At 35.2% G+C, this 14,581-nt stretch overlaps 2 long non-coding RNA genes across 3 annotated transcripts in view; one reads left to right on the top strand and one right to left on the bottom strand.

Moving 5' to 3' along the window:
* LOC144245207 (uncharacterized) overlaps nt 1-14,581 on the bottom strand; it is a 331,942-nt gene that overhangs the window by 133,995 nt on the left and 183,366 nt on the right. The window lies entirely within an intron of this gene.
* Nucleotides 1-14,581, top strand: part of LOC144245196 (uncharacterized) — a 30,159-nt gene that overhangs the window by 11,933 nt on the left and 3,645 nt on the right. The window contains exon 4 of one of the 2 annotated variants that reach the window (XR_013339194.1): nt 5,079-5,283. The exons of the other annotated variant lie outside the window; for it this stretch is intronic. This is a non-coding gene — a long non-coding RNA (uncharacterized LOC144245196). Of the gene's footprint in view, nt 1-5,078; nt 5,284-14,581 lie in introns of those variants that run through there. 2 annotated transcript variants of the gene reach the window in all.

Below are 14,581 nucleotides of genomic sequence, written 5' to 3'. Positions count from 1 at the left end.
CTGAAATAAATTGGATACAGAAATAAATGTAAATCTTAAATAGGTGTCTTGAAAAAAATTAATAGTTAAAATTATTATACCCAAAGCCATCTACAGATGCAACAAAATTCCTATCAAAATTCCAAAGTCATTTTTTCAAAGAAACAGAAAATAGAAACAAAATTCATATTGAACCACAAAAGACCCTAAATAGTCAATGCAGTTCTGAGAAAGAAGCTAGAGATATCATAGTTCTTAATATTAAACTATGTTGCAAAGCTACAGTAATCAAAATAGTATAGTACTAGCTTCAAAAATAGACATGTATACCAAAGGAACTGAATCTACAGTCCAGAAATAAATTTATAAAATAAATAATAAACTCCTGTACACACCATCTAATAATGTTTGACAGAGGAGCCAACAGTACCCAATGGGGAAATAAACTCTCTTCAATAATGGTGTTGGGAAAACCAGAAACACATATACAAAAAAAAAAAAAAGAAAAGAAATTGGACCCCTATTTTACAACACTTATAAAAATTAAATGAAAATGAATTAAAGACTTAAATATAAGACTTGAAACCATAAAGCAAAGAAAAACAGAGGAAAAAGTCTTTTGGTCGTTAAACTTGACAATGATTTTTTGGATATGACACAAAAGCACAAAGAGCAAAAGCAAAAATTCATGGAGCCTACATCCAACTAAAATGTTTCCGTACAGCAAAGGAAACCAACAGAATGAAAGGGCAACCAAGAGAATGGGAGAAAATATCTGTAAACTATCTGATATGGGGTTAACATCCAATATGTAGAAATAAATTATAAACATCAATACCAAACCAAACATAATCAATAGTTTGATTAGATAATGGACAGAGGACCTGAATAGATATTTTCCCAAAAGAAGGCATACAAATGGGCAACAGTTATATGAAAAGATGATCAACATCACTAATCATAAGGAAAATGAAAATGAAAATGAAAGCCACAGTGCGATATTATCTCTCATCTGTTAGAATGGCTGTTATAAAAAGGCAAGAGATAAAACGTTTTGGCAAGAATGTAGGGCAACAGGAACATTTGTGCATTTTTGGTCAGAATGTAAATGAGTGTATATATAAAAGTGAAATCAGGTTCTCAAAGAGATAGATGTACTCATGTTCACTGCAGTATTACTCACAATAGCCAAGACATGGTAACATCCTAAATGTCCACTTATAAACAGATGAAGATATAGATATACATAGATAGGTCAAATGAGATAGTCAGCCACAAGTAAAAAAGGAAATCCTGACATTTGTGACAAACAAGAACTGACCTTGAAGGCATTATGTTAAGTAAAATAAGTTAGAGAGAAAAAGACAAATACTGTGAGATCTCCTTTATATGCGGACTCTAACAGAGCTGAACTCCTAGAAATGTAGGAGAATGGTGGTTGCCAGGGGCTAGAGTGTGGAGAGGAGATGTTCATCGAAGGGTACAAACTTCCTATTATAAGATGAAAAAGTTCTGGGCATCTAATGCACAGCATGGTGACTATAGTTAACAATACTATAGTTTATACTTGAAAGTTGCTAAGTGAGATCTTGAATGTCCTCAACACACACACACTATGATAATTATATGAGATGATGGATGTGCTCATATTGCAATTAAGTATCAAATCAACATGTTGCACACCTTATATTTACACAATGTTATATGTCAATTGTATCTCAATACTGCCTGGAGGGGAGCAGTATACTTAAGACATCAGACAGTTGAAGGGAAGGGAATTACCTTTCACATATAAGATAAAAGACATCCTTGACCTAAATTTGACCAAGTTCTCAAAAAGTTTTAATCAAGGAATATACTCTTAAAGCATGATTGAAAATCTAAGATATTACTTTCCCCTTAGTTCACTGAAAAAGATACTATTCTTCAGTGAGTCCAGAATTAAGACAGCAATTTTAACATCATTCACAATACAAAAACTATCTACTGTGGTTGTTAAATCATTTAGTCAGTGAACTGGATTTTTAGTTTTGCTTGTATTTAGGGCAGAAAATCATGGTCAGTGGCCTGGAAAGCAAATTATTATTTACAGATTGTTTAGTACTCTTAATTTCAATAAAATGGGGGGAAAATGTTCCTGAAACAAAAAGCAAGTGCTCTGGAGACACTAAAGCTTTAAATGAGATGAAGATTCATTGATTACACTTCTCTATCAGTTTTTTATCTACAGTCAAATGTTGTGGAATCAGAGTTCATTGAGTTTCCCCCTTGAGTGTAATTATTCTGGCCCCAGGCAGATCAGAAAAGGGGTCCAGGTTTGTCTTCCTTGCTCTTCCCTTTGTTCAGCAGACCCCTCATTCATCAGCACTCACACTGCACAACTGAATCCCACCCTCCCAACTGCCTTTACTTCATTCTCAATGATCTCCTAAACAAAGAAGTTATTGTAAAACCACCACATATTTGTTTCATCTGGATAACCCAGGGTTACCTAAAATTTTAGGACTAATTCCAGTGCACCATTTTGTTCATTCCTAAAAGTTTTGGAGATTGATCCATCTTCTCCTTTCTCCTTAACTTTATAGACTTTCTACTTTTTACTTCCAATAGTCTGTATGCTCAAGATTGGTTACAGGTGTGAATATAAAAAATTCCAGAAACTTTTCAAAATTTTTATCATTTATACTTTTATCCCTTTAATATAATGGAATGCATTTTAAATATGCTTCCAGGTATTATAGTAGGCAATGCATACACACACAGGTACATATGTGTGTCTGCTGGGAAATGCACCAGCCTCGCTGGATGACAGTCACAGCAAGGAAATGGAAGCATTTGCACAGCTCCTGCCATGAGAAACGAAAACTGGTTATCTCCTTCTGCTACTACTGGCTCATGTTGGAAATGAGCTTGCTGGTATTGACCAGACCTCACAATATTCCGTATCAGACTGATATTCCACCACACGGATTCCTCATAAGGAAAAGCATATTCCTGCCTTTTAAAAAGAGATTTTAGGGGNTTGATCAGTATTTGGAGTGACTTATTCTGGCCTTGAATATGCTGACTGCACCCTGTGAAGGAACCTGTTGTAGGAACTTCTTCTCTTGTGGTTATAGGAGCAAACATTTGTGTTTCCTGAAAGACCTGTTTTTCTTAATACTTCCCCTTAAACAAACAAGCTATTGACCCCTGCTCACAAAGAAGTAACTTCACCCTTTTTATGCTAAAAACATTGTCTTGTATGCTAAAGATAGCTTCCTTCCCCATAGGATAAGCATCTAAATCACCTACCTCAATCACTATTGATAAAGGTTATGCAGGAGTCTTCTACAAATCTGTGTTCTGGGAAATTCTTACATATCAGAGAAGTTTGTCATCAGAAATCATTGTCTAAGGCAAATGCCACTTCTGTGCCATCCCCCGAAGACTTAATTATAAAACAAAGTTGAGCCCCCGTCAGAGACACCTGCCTGGTGATCAGAAAGAATCTCGGACCTCTCTCATTCCTCCCTTGCCAACACCGCCCATCCTGCAGGGACCCCTGGACCCAGCTGGAGCTGGCCTTCAGCATGTGTCTATGTATATACATATTGATGTTTTAAAAAAAAAATATCCTCAATCTTAATTAGTTCCTGGTCTGCTTAAGTTGCATATAAAGAGCAAGTTCTAAAAATGGAAAAATTTGGGGCACCTGGGTGGCTCAGTTGGTTAAGCGTCTCACTTCGGCTCAGGTCATGATCTCATGGTTTGTGGGTTTGAGCCCCACATTGGGCTCTGTGCTGACAGCTAGCTCAGAGCCTGAAGCCTGTTTCAGATTCTGTGACTCCCTCTCTCTCTGACCCTCCCCTGCTCATTCTGTCTCTCTCTCAGAAATAAAGGCACTGAAAAGATTACCAGTGATATGACAAAGATAAACATGTAGAAATGTTACTTTGGGGACATATTGTATCATAATGCCCCTAAAATATCTATCTGTGCACTCCAGGAAAGCATCTATGAACCAAAGAAGAGGAGAAATGTTAACTGTCTTATATGTCTAACAGGACAAAAATTAGAGTTGAAGGTTATTCATTGAGAGAGTGCCATGGGAAATCATAAGCACTTTGGACAGAAACACCAAGTGGATACCTTATACAATTAAGAAAGAGACACAAATAGAACTACCCTCAAGGATTGAAAGCAAAGATATATATTACCTTACTCTCTAAGATTATATGATCCAAATGGCTAGTATCTCTAGCCATCTGCCAGAAGCAACTATAAATTTTCCCTGAAGGAAGATAACATTATACTTAGCCTCTAAGCTCCCTCCTCCCATTATATTTAAGAAAATGCAATGTTCATTACTCAAACAAAAACCAACAGGCACATAAGGATAAGAAATGAGACCAAAACCCAAGTAAATAGAAAATAAAAACCATTAATATCTTGAGATAAAGAATTATTACAGAGGCTTTAAAACAACTAAATATGTTAATAGAAATTTGAAAAGTGCCGAAATCTTTGTTAGAGAACAGGAAACATGGTTTTTTGAAAATGAAACTTCTAGAACAGAAAAAGTACAATAAAAAGGAAGAATTTAAGAGGTTTAGTGGTTGTTACATAAGGAAGGCATTGAAAGATGGGTCGTAATATTGGGAATGAACCACAGAGAGACAAAATGGTAAAAAAAAAAAAAAAAGTACATTAAAGGAGATGGAGATAGTGAGCATATGGATTTTAAAAAGTCTGTGATAGGAACGCCTGGGTGGCTTAGTCGGTTAAGCGTCCGACTTTCGCTTGGGTCATGATCTCGCAGTTCGTGGGTTCGAGCCCCGCGTCGGGCTCTGTGCGGACTGCCAGCTCAGAGCCTGGAGCCTGTTTCAGAGTCGGTGACTCCCTCTCTCTCTGACCCTCCCCTGCTCACAGTCTCTCTCTCTCTCCTAGAAATAAATAAAACATTAAAAAAAAAATTTAAAAAGTCTGTGATACATATAATTGAAGTTCTAGAATATGACCTTGTATATGGAAAAGAGAGAAGGAGAAGAGGGAGAGAAAGGAAAAGAATAAAGCAGAGCAATACTTGATGTGATAATGGCTGATTTTTTTTTCAAAAGGATGAAAGACATCAAGCTGCAGATTCAAGAAGTTTTATGAAGCATGTTCCATAGAGTGTACTGGCACCTGGCAAATAAGAAGGGCAGAAGACTTATTACATAAATTATTTATGGACTCTTTCAATCATATTACTTATAGGATAAGGATGATTCAGAAAGTAGTCTGGGCAATATGATAGCCATAGTAATAAACTTCAATAGACTACTTATTGTATTATCTCATCTAACTCACCAATAGTACAGACACTATAGTATTTTTTCATCTAAGCTTCAAATGAGAAAGATTGAGTACTGTTTATTTTTTTAAGTTCACACAGTTGCATGGACTGCAACTGCAATCCATGTTTGACATAACAACCCAAACTCTAAACCATTCCATTCTACAACATTTCAATCATGCTAACATAAAATTTTTTAGTTAGTCCAATAAATTATGGCTGTCAAGGTCTATCATGCCACAAATACTATTATGTATCCACATAAGTGCTGTAGTTTTTATTATTATTCACTCACATATCCATAAACTCAACATACATTTATTTAGTACATTCAATGACCTATATACTTCTAGGCATTTGAGTTGCATTGGTGTCAACAACTGTAAAGGGTCTTAAATTTTTCCCTACTTGGAAGATAATCAGTTAACCTTCCATGATTTTATAAAGAAGGTCAAGAAACAACTCCTGGACCAAAGATAAAACAAAAGGTTTTATTCCCAGCACAGCAGCCAATATAAATGTGTGTTAGCACCAGTTGCCGTTACCCTGTAAGCCATATAGACAAGGAATGACTTCAGAGGACTCTATGCACACAGTGCATTTGCGTCACTGCTTAAAAAAGGTGGAAATTGGTAACATCCAACATCTTACAATACGATGCCAGCAAACATGCCCAACTTTTGACCTGCAGAGAGATACTATAATATACACAAAAACTTGCCCCTCCACTTTCAAGGGAGATACTATGATTTCTTCCAAGAGTGTTTGTTATATAAACAATACTTGAAAAGATAATGCAGATTGAAAGGCTATGGTACCTGTGCTTAGAAGAAGTGTGGAAATGAAAATGACTCATTGAGAACTCAGTAATAATGAACAAAAGTTCTTTCTTGTGAAGCTTACACTCTAAGACAAAAAATGTAAATATAATAGTGAGTTTTTAGATTAAATGTGATCAATGCTGGAGGGGAAAAAAGCATAGATAAAGGAGACTGGGAGATTTAGGGAGTGTAATATAAATTTTGGTTGATCAGAGTAGGCCTAAATGAGAATGCATGATGGACAAAGAATTAAAACCTTGAAGGAAAAATTTTTCCTGAATACAGCATTTTCACTTGCTTTTATATTAATTTTGCTGTTCTTGGGAAAAATGAATACACTTAAAATAAAACATGTTCATAATTTTGTTGATTGTAGATCAAGACGTCACATGAGAATGATTAAGACCTCTCCTAACCAGCATTTCTGTACGTGGAGTTTACTAGAGATAGAAGTATATACATATATTTGGGGTTTGATTAACAGCTATATTCAAGTCTCCAAAAAGTTGCTCTGGGAAAGCAATTTTGAATTCCCAAAGTACGTCAGCCTATTTTATAATCCTTTTGGTACCCATTTTCTTGTAAATGAGAAACAAATTTCCTCAAGAGAAGCAAACAAACACAACCTCACTTCAAGTCCCCAGAGGTTCAGGTTGACTTTGCAAGCCAAGGCCCATGAGGTGAAAATATTTCTAATCTTGGCAATGTACATTTTCTTTGCTTGTGATATCTTTTCTGGTCATTACCCATGGTGCTCTCTCAACTCACAGTTAATTCATCCAAACTGGCTTATCCCCTGGGACACAATAGGGAAGTTTGGGCCTACTTATGGCTGTAGGAAATGCTATTCTGTGTATTTTGAGGGAGCTGGAAAATGATGGTTTGGATACTCTAAAATCCTGCAATCCCTTGAGGACAATATACTTCACATAAGGCATGATGATAAAAAAGATACAACAGATTTTTACACTGATCACCGAAGTGAATTCGGAGGCATAATATCATTATAGGAAATTTACACCACCATGTGATGGGACAGCATATACACAGCTTATATAAATATCTGAATTAGGTTTAAAGATTTGGTGAAAATTAATGTGCTTCATATAACTTACTAAAATAAATTTCCTGCTGACTCAGCACCTGGAAGATTACTTGCTTGACAGAGAGTGTAAGAAATATAGTTCTGGGTATAGAAATACCATTTTATCACTTATTTTTCAAAATAAAGTTATATTTATAGCCAGGAGTTTTACAAACTCTATAGATTTTGTAGCTGCTAACTCCTAAAATGATTGCCTAAGGGAACAATATTTCTGAAGTGTAAATTAGGCTTTTGGTTTCTGTCAAAAGTTGCATCAGTATTTTCTTACACATATGGACAAACTGATGTGCATTCTCAGAAAAATGCACCTACCACTTATCACAGAGAAACATGGAAACCTAGTTTCATCTTTAAATCATGAAAATGACACAATGGTAGATATTGTTGAATAAAGGCATGTAAAGTTAACTTACATTCCAGCTTATTAACTATTTTACCTTTTGTGGAACAGAATCGTGGCAATTGCATTATATTCTATAGTAGAATTTAGGCATTTAGGAATTAATTTTGGAAAATCAAACCTACTGTTTAAAGAACACAGTTTTCAAATTTTTGAATATTTCGCAATATTATATCACATCTCAACAAACTGAAATAACCCACTGGAATACAGTTTGCATTCATAAACATGAGACACAGGTAAAAGATGAAGAGATGTTTGATATATTAGAAGACAACTCTACTTCAAGAAAGATAACTTTAAAAAAAGATTGCCTGACCACTGAGTTGGGGCCCTGGAAATTTTCAAATATTATAATCTGAGGAAAATGCAGGAAAAAAGAAACTGCCTGGGAATTGTACAGGGCCACCCAAGGATGCAGTGCCTGAGAGAAGGGGAACTCACGAAGTACAACTCATGATCATCCTTTTCTTCTGTCTGCAGAATATTTCCAAATAGCTATTGCAAGCTGGAGTCCACGTAGAGAATGGTAATTTGGCTGAGCTAAAGAATCAGAAATCAGAATTTGTAGGTACTAAAGAGGATGGCATTGGTGGAGCACAGAACTGGAGAGTTAAGTTTTCCTCTACGCCACCTCCCCACCCCAGCTCGAGTCTAGGTTTACATGCACAGAGTGAGACCGCACAAGGCTTCCCAGAAAACAGTTGCTACAGGGTTAAAAATTCAATGGAGGAAAGACCTGCCCCACCCAGAACGGAAAAATTTCTTAACACTTAGAACAAATTGAGACACAAAAAAGCTTGCCCTTAGGAATAATAATGCTCTCAGGAGCATGGGCTACTCTAGACCCACCCATTATGTCTTCAAGGCAAACTCAGATGGTCTAAGGAAAGACCAAGTCTGGAGTTTGAGTCCTGACTGTTATAGAGACAAATTTATTCTGACAAAGGCTAAAACCAACAGTGTACAATGCAAGCTAATCAGCAAGTTATTGAACTGCCTAATACAACAAAACTCAGAAACCTTCAGAGGAAGACAATGGGTATAGCGTCTCTAAATCAGTTCATAATTAATGTCTGGTACACATAAAATTAGACATGGAATGAAACAGAAAAGTCTAATCCATAATGAAGAGGAGTTCACTAACAGGAAGAAAAACAACCCTATAAAAAGTGTAAGTGAAATGCAATCATATAAAAAAATATATTTATGATGTATTTTCAATAAGCATATCCATCATCATCATTAGTTATAGAAGAAATGCAAATTAAAGCTACAATTACTACTTTACACTAAAATAAAAATACAATAATGCTAAGATTGGCAAAGACGTAGTGTAACTGGAAAAGTCATGCTTTGCTGGGGATTATGTAAAATACTATAATGAAGTGCAAAACAGTTTGATAGTTTCTTATACATTTACAATAGTATTCACCAATTTGACTCACTGATGGGTTATCCTAAAGGAAAGAGGACTTACGTCCACAAAGAAGGCTGTGATGAGAAGCAACAATCAGCAATCAGTAAATAGATCCTCACTATTTAGAGGACAGAGTCCTTTTAGCCCACTCTTGCATGTTTTAAAAGCCATGTTGTGAAGCAGCTCTAAGAACATGTGCACAGCTGTCTGCCCTGTGGCTGGTGGTAGGGGATTGGTAGCTGCTACTGTGCTAAGAGCTGATATTGTTGGAAATTAACCATAATTTGCCTCTTAAGTCCTTTCTGTAAGTCATAAGCTTCAACAGATTCCAGACTTCCAAAATTGTTACATATTCTGCCACTGTAATTGCTGTCTAGGTGGGGAGACAGTTCCCTGGTGCTTCCCATTCTGCCATCTTCCCAGAATCTTGTTCCCTACATTGATGGGTTGGAGAATGTCAAAAATCTTTGTATTTCAGGAATAAACAATGTGGCTGTGATGTATTATCCTTTTTACTATACTTCTTCAATTTGATTTGTTAGCACTTATTTTAGAATTCCTGAGATCATTTTCCTTTCTGTAATATCTTTGTAAGTTTCCTGGAAGCTTCATTAAATGAGTTTTGAGGCGTTCCCTTTTTTCTATTTTCTAAAATACTTTTTTAAGACTGATATTGGGGCGCCTAGGTGGCTCAGTCGGTTAAGAGTCCGACTTTGGCTCAGGTCATGATCTCACAGTTCATGGATTCAAGCCCCGTGTCAGGCTCTGTGCTGACAGCTCAGAGCCTGGAGCCTGTTTCAGATTCTGTGTCTCCTCTCTCTGACCCTCCCCTGCTCATGTCGTCTCTGTCTCTCTCTCAAAAATAAACATTAAAAAAAAAAAACAAGACTGATGTTATTCTTTAGTAGTTTGAAAGAANTGGAGCCTGTTTCAGATTCTGTGTCTCCTTCTCTCTCTGACCCTCCCCTGCTCATGTCATCTCTGTCTCTCTCTCAAAAATAAACAAAACATTAAAAAAAAAAAAGACTGATGTTATTCTTTAGTAGTTTGAAAGAATTTATTTATGAAGCCATCTAGGCCTGGAGATCTCTTTTTGTGGTAAGTTTTACAATTACATATTCAATTGCTATAATAGATATTTAGATCTCCTAATTGTTCTTGACTGTTTTTGATTGTTTTTCTAGCCATTCAAAATTGCATCCAAATTTAAATATTTGCCAAATTAAAATGTTAAATTATTACTCTTCTTAATCTTTTCAATGGCTTTGGAATCTCTGGTGAAGTCACGATTTTCTTCCTGTTATGCTCTCCTACTTTTTTATCTGTCAACAACCTGGTGAGAGGTTACAAGTCTTTTTAAACAAGTAACTTTTGGGTTTGTTGATATTCTCTATTATGTTTGTTTTCTATATCACTGTTTTATCTTAATTCCCTTTCTTCATAAAGTTAGGTGTTTGAAGTGATTTTTTTCCAGCTTCTTGAGGTCATACATTTTGTCTTTATTCCTTTTTTATGCCTACAAATTTCTCTTTAAACATGACTTCAGTTCAAACCTGCAAACTTTTAGATATCTTTATTATCATTCAGAACAAAGTGTACGTTAATTTCCATTAGAGTTGTTCTTTGACTCCTGTAGCATCTAGGCACATATTGTGCAATTTCCTAATATCTGAGGATACTTTTTGTTATATTTGATTACTGGATTTAATTTTTCCTTTATCAGAGAACATAATCTATATAATATACTCATTCAAAAATTGTTGAGATTGTTTTATGACCTGGCTGGTTATCAATTTAATAATTGCTCAAAGACCATTTAAGTATACTCCTCAGCTGTTGCATAGAACTTTAAGTTTTTTAAGTATGTTGTGAGAGAGAGAGGCAGAGGTGGAGAGAGAAGACAGACAATCCCAAGTGCACTGGAACCCACAAATTACAAAATAATGACCTGAAGTGAAATCAAAAGTCAGATGCTTAACTGACTGAGCCACTCAGGTACCCCTAAGACTTTCTATAAGTAAATTAAATGTATTAATTCTCCTAAAATTTTCTGTAGGTCTTTGACTTTTCATCTGCCTGAGCTATCCATAATTGAAATATATATGTTAAAATCTCCTACTCTGTAAAATTTTCTAATTCTCCTTTTTAAATTTTATCTTTTATATGATTAAATGTTACATAGGCACATAATATTCGGAACTTTTTTAAACTATTGTATTGACCCTGCAATATTATAAAATGCAGCCTGGTTTATTTCTAGTAATATCTATTAACTTAAAATATACTTCTATTTGTATTAATATTGCCATAGAGTTTTTTGGTTAATATTAGTGAGACACATTTTTTGGTCTTCCTTTTGCTTCCAATCCTTGTATGTTCTTAAAGTATGCAATGTGGGAGCACCTGGGTGGCTCAGTCAAGCATCTGATTTTAGTTCAGGTCATGATCTCTCAGTTCCTGGGATAGAGACCCATGTTGGGCTCTGCACCAACAGTGTGGAGTCTCCTTGGGATTCTTTTTTTCTCTCTCTCTCTCTGCCTCCCCATTGCTCAAACATTCTCTAAATAAAATAAGCTTAAAAATAAAAAATAAAGTATGCAATATGTAGTTTATATGCAATATACGTGCAATAAATATATAGTTTAGGATTTTTGTAATCCAGCCTATCTTACTCTGTTAAATGAATATTGTCCAATTAAATAATATTAACAGATAACTGATAGGTTTTAAGGCTCCTTCTTACTATTTGTTTTCTCTCTGCTTCTTCTGCCTTTTACTTCCCCTTTCCTCCTTTTTCTCTGCATTTTATATACACAAGTATTTTTAATTTTTATTTTACTATCTTGCAAGTTATACATTTATTATATTCTCATAATCATTACCCTAATGTGCCAATTTCTTGTTGTCTCCAAGTTCCAAAGTTAGTCATTTACACTCATTCCTCTTATGCTAGAGCTGGGATGCTACAAATTACACTTCCGTTTACAGAAAACACTCAGGTATTGGCCTAGACTGTGACTGAGAGGTAGAAGTAGGGGAGGAGAGCCTTTCCCCTACTACTTATCTTGCTGTTACAGTGGATATTTCTCCAAAAATGGTACCAAGCCATTAGTTCCCGTCCCTAGATTCTTTAAATATTACCAAACCCAGCATCAGCATGATGTTCATACCACTACCAGATAGACAAAGCCCACACATCAGAAATCAGAGCTCCTGATACATGAGGCCTCACTCTTAGTTGACTCATCTTCAAATACATTTATCACAATCTTATCATAATCATAATATTAACATATAGGTTTAAATAATTTAAGGATGTAAAACACTTGGAATGATACTATGAACATTTTGAGTGGTATATGATTATTGATATATATCAACATACATCAGTATCTAATATACATGAGGTACGTGTATATACGTATACATATCCATCCCTTGACCTTGAAAGATATATTCTATAAAAAATGGGTAATTACATAGTTTTGGAAAAAGTCTAAATAAATGTAAAATAAATAATCATATTATCATTTGGCATTGTATAAGCAGACTCCATCATTTCTGGAATCCTCAAGAAGTTGTGATTATTATGGGACTTGTAAAGTTATACACAAGAAATACACTATGTATCTTTATAGAGTCACACATTAATAGGTAAAATAAATTAGACTTTCATTCAAAATTCATTAATTAGGAAGTAAATATGTGGGTAGGTTTGAATACTACATATGGTTTTCAAATGAATATTTAAAACAATGCCTATTCCCATGCAGAGATCACTCATATTGTCTTGATTTCAAAGGCCAATTTGTATTCAAAGAAAACGTTATTCATAGCAAGCATTTTAAATTACAGTGTGAAAAAATGTTGCTTCAGTTATAAAACAAATTATACTAGCTGTTGAGAGAATGGTAGAGATTTCAAGGAACATAATCTATAGAATTAGATAAATTATTTAAGGTTAGTTCCTAATTAGGATTAATAACATCAATAATTAACAATTCCCCAAACTCCACAAAAATGCTTTATTCTTTTCAAAGAGATTTCTTTTTATTTCCTTATTAGATGCTCACATCAATTCCCCAAGGTTACTTGGCAAAATGTTACCCTCATTTATCGGATAAGAAAATTGAATCTTGGAGATGTCTGCAGACAGCTTGTTTATCATAGGAGTACTATCATCTGTCATCATAAAATTATAATGAAATTAATGTTATGTTGTTGTCTCAGTACCTACCTCATATTCTACAAAATACCCTAATATTTCACTTTATGCACCTCACTTTTTTTGGATCCTTACACCCTGTAAAAGTTTATGAAACCAAGTTTTAAATGCATTGCAATATAAACAGATGAAACAAACAACAGAATAATAAAAATGTAACTATCATGACTACGTGGTGGGGAATCCTAAAGGAGAAAATCTGTCAATCATTTTAAGAGAAACAAAAGAAGGGCATGCTCTGAATTCAAAATAAGCATCTCTCTGGCCCATAGAGAGGGGGAAAGAACAGGAAAGAAAGGAAATCACAGATCTCTAGGAAGGGAAAGAAAATGAAGGCACTTTCTAGTGGGAGGAAATGAGTATCCATTGCTCCCTTTGAAATCAGATACACAGCACATATAACTTAAGGTACTGGACAGCCAGGCAAATAGCCACTGCCGGTATTTTAAAAAATTAAAGCGCACGCGCGCGCGCACACACACACACACACACCAACAACCTCAAAATGGGTAGAAAAATACCTTAAAGGATGAACACAGAGGAGCCTCAACAGAGAAATACTACTTATCTTTCATCATCCCCATCTTCATCAACTTGGCTAACATTTTGAATGTTCTAGGTTGAATGTCAAGTGTTTAAAAAACATTCTGTACTTTGCTCCTCAATGCAGTTTCATGAGGTAGTTCATTGTTTGGCATTCTATAGATAAGAGAACTGATGATAGGAGAAGTTGAGTAATTTGCCTAAGGTTAAATAGTTAAATGGCATACAGTTTGAGTCTTCTCTGGAAAAAAATTTTCATATTTCTACCTCCAAAACAAACTTCCTCTCATAACCTAGCTTTCTAACACACAGAAATATGATGGCACACTTAACAGCAACTTCAAGTTATCCCAGAAAAGCAGAGTTTTTTGAAGAATTTATCTTTAAGTAATCTTTACACCCAACATGGGGCTCGAACTCACAGTCCCTGAGGTCAAAAGTTGCATGTCCTTCTGACTGAACCAGCCAGGTGCCCCCAGATCATCTTTATATGAGACCTACTGTGAATCACATTGGAATTGCTCTCAGAACAATGACATACCAGTGTGAGATAAGGACTGTAAATGCTACTTTAAATTACTGAAGTCAATACTTGGATGATATTTCTTGACTTCTGCTATGGACTAAATGTCCCCCCAAAATTCATACTTGAATCCTAATCCTCAAAGTGATAGTATTAGACAGTAGGACTTTTCAGAGGTGATTAGGTTAGAAGGGTGGAGTGTCCATGAATGAATTAGTGCTCCTTTTAAAAAAAAAAAAAAAAAAAAA

Source organism: Crocuta crocuta, unplaced genomic scaffold (assembly GCF_008692635.1).
Source record: "Crocuta crocuta isolate KB4526 unplaced genomic scaffold, BGI_CrCroc_1.0 scaffold78, whole genome shotgun sequence".
NCBI lineage: Eukaryota > Metazoa > Chordata > Mammalia > Carnivora > Hyaenidae > Crocuta > Crocuta crocuta.
Note: the sequence above shows the minus strand (reverse complement) of the source record. Positions and strands in the feature narration are given on the sequence as shown.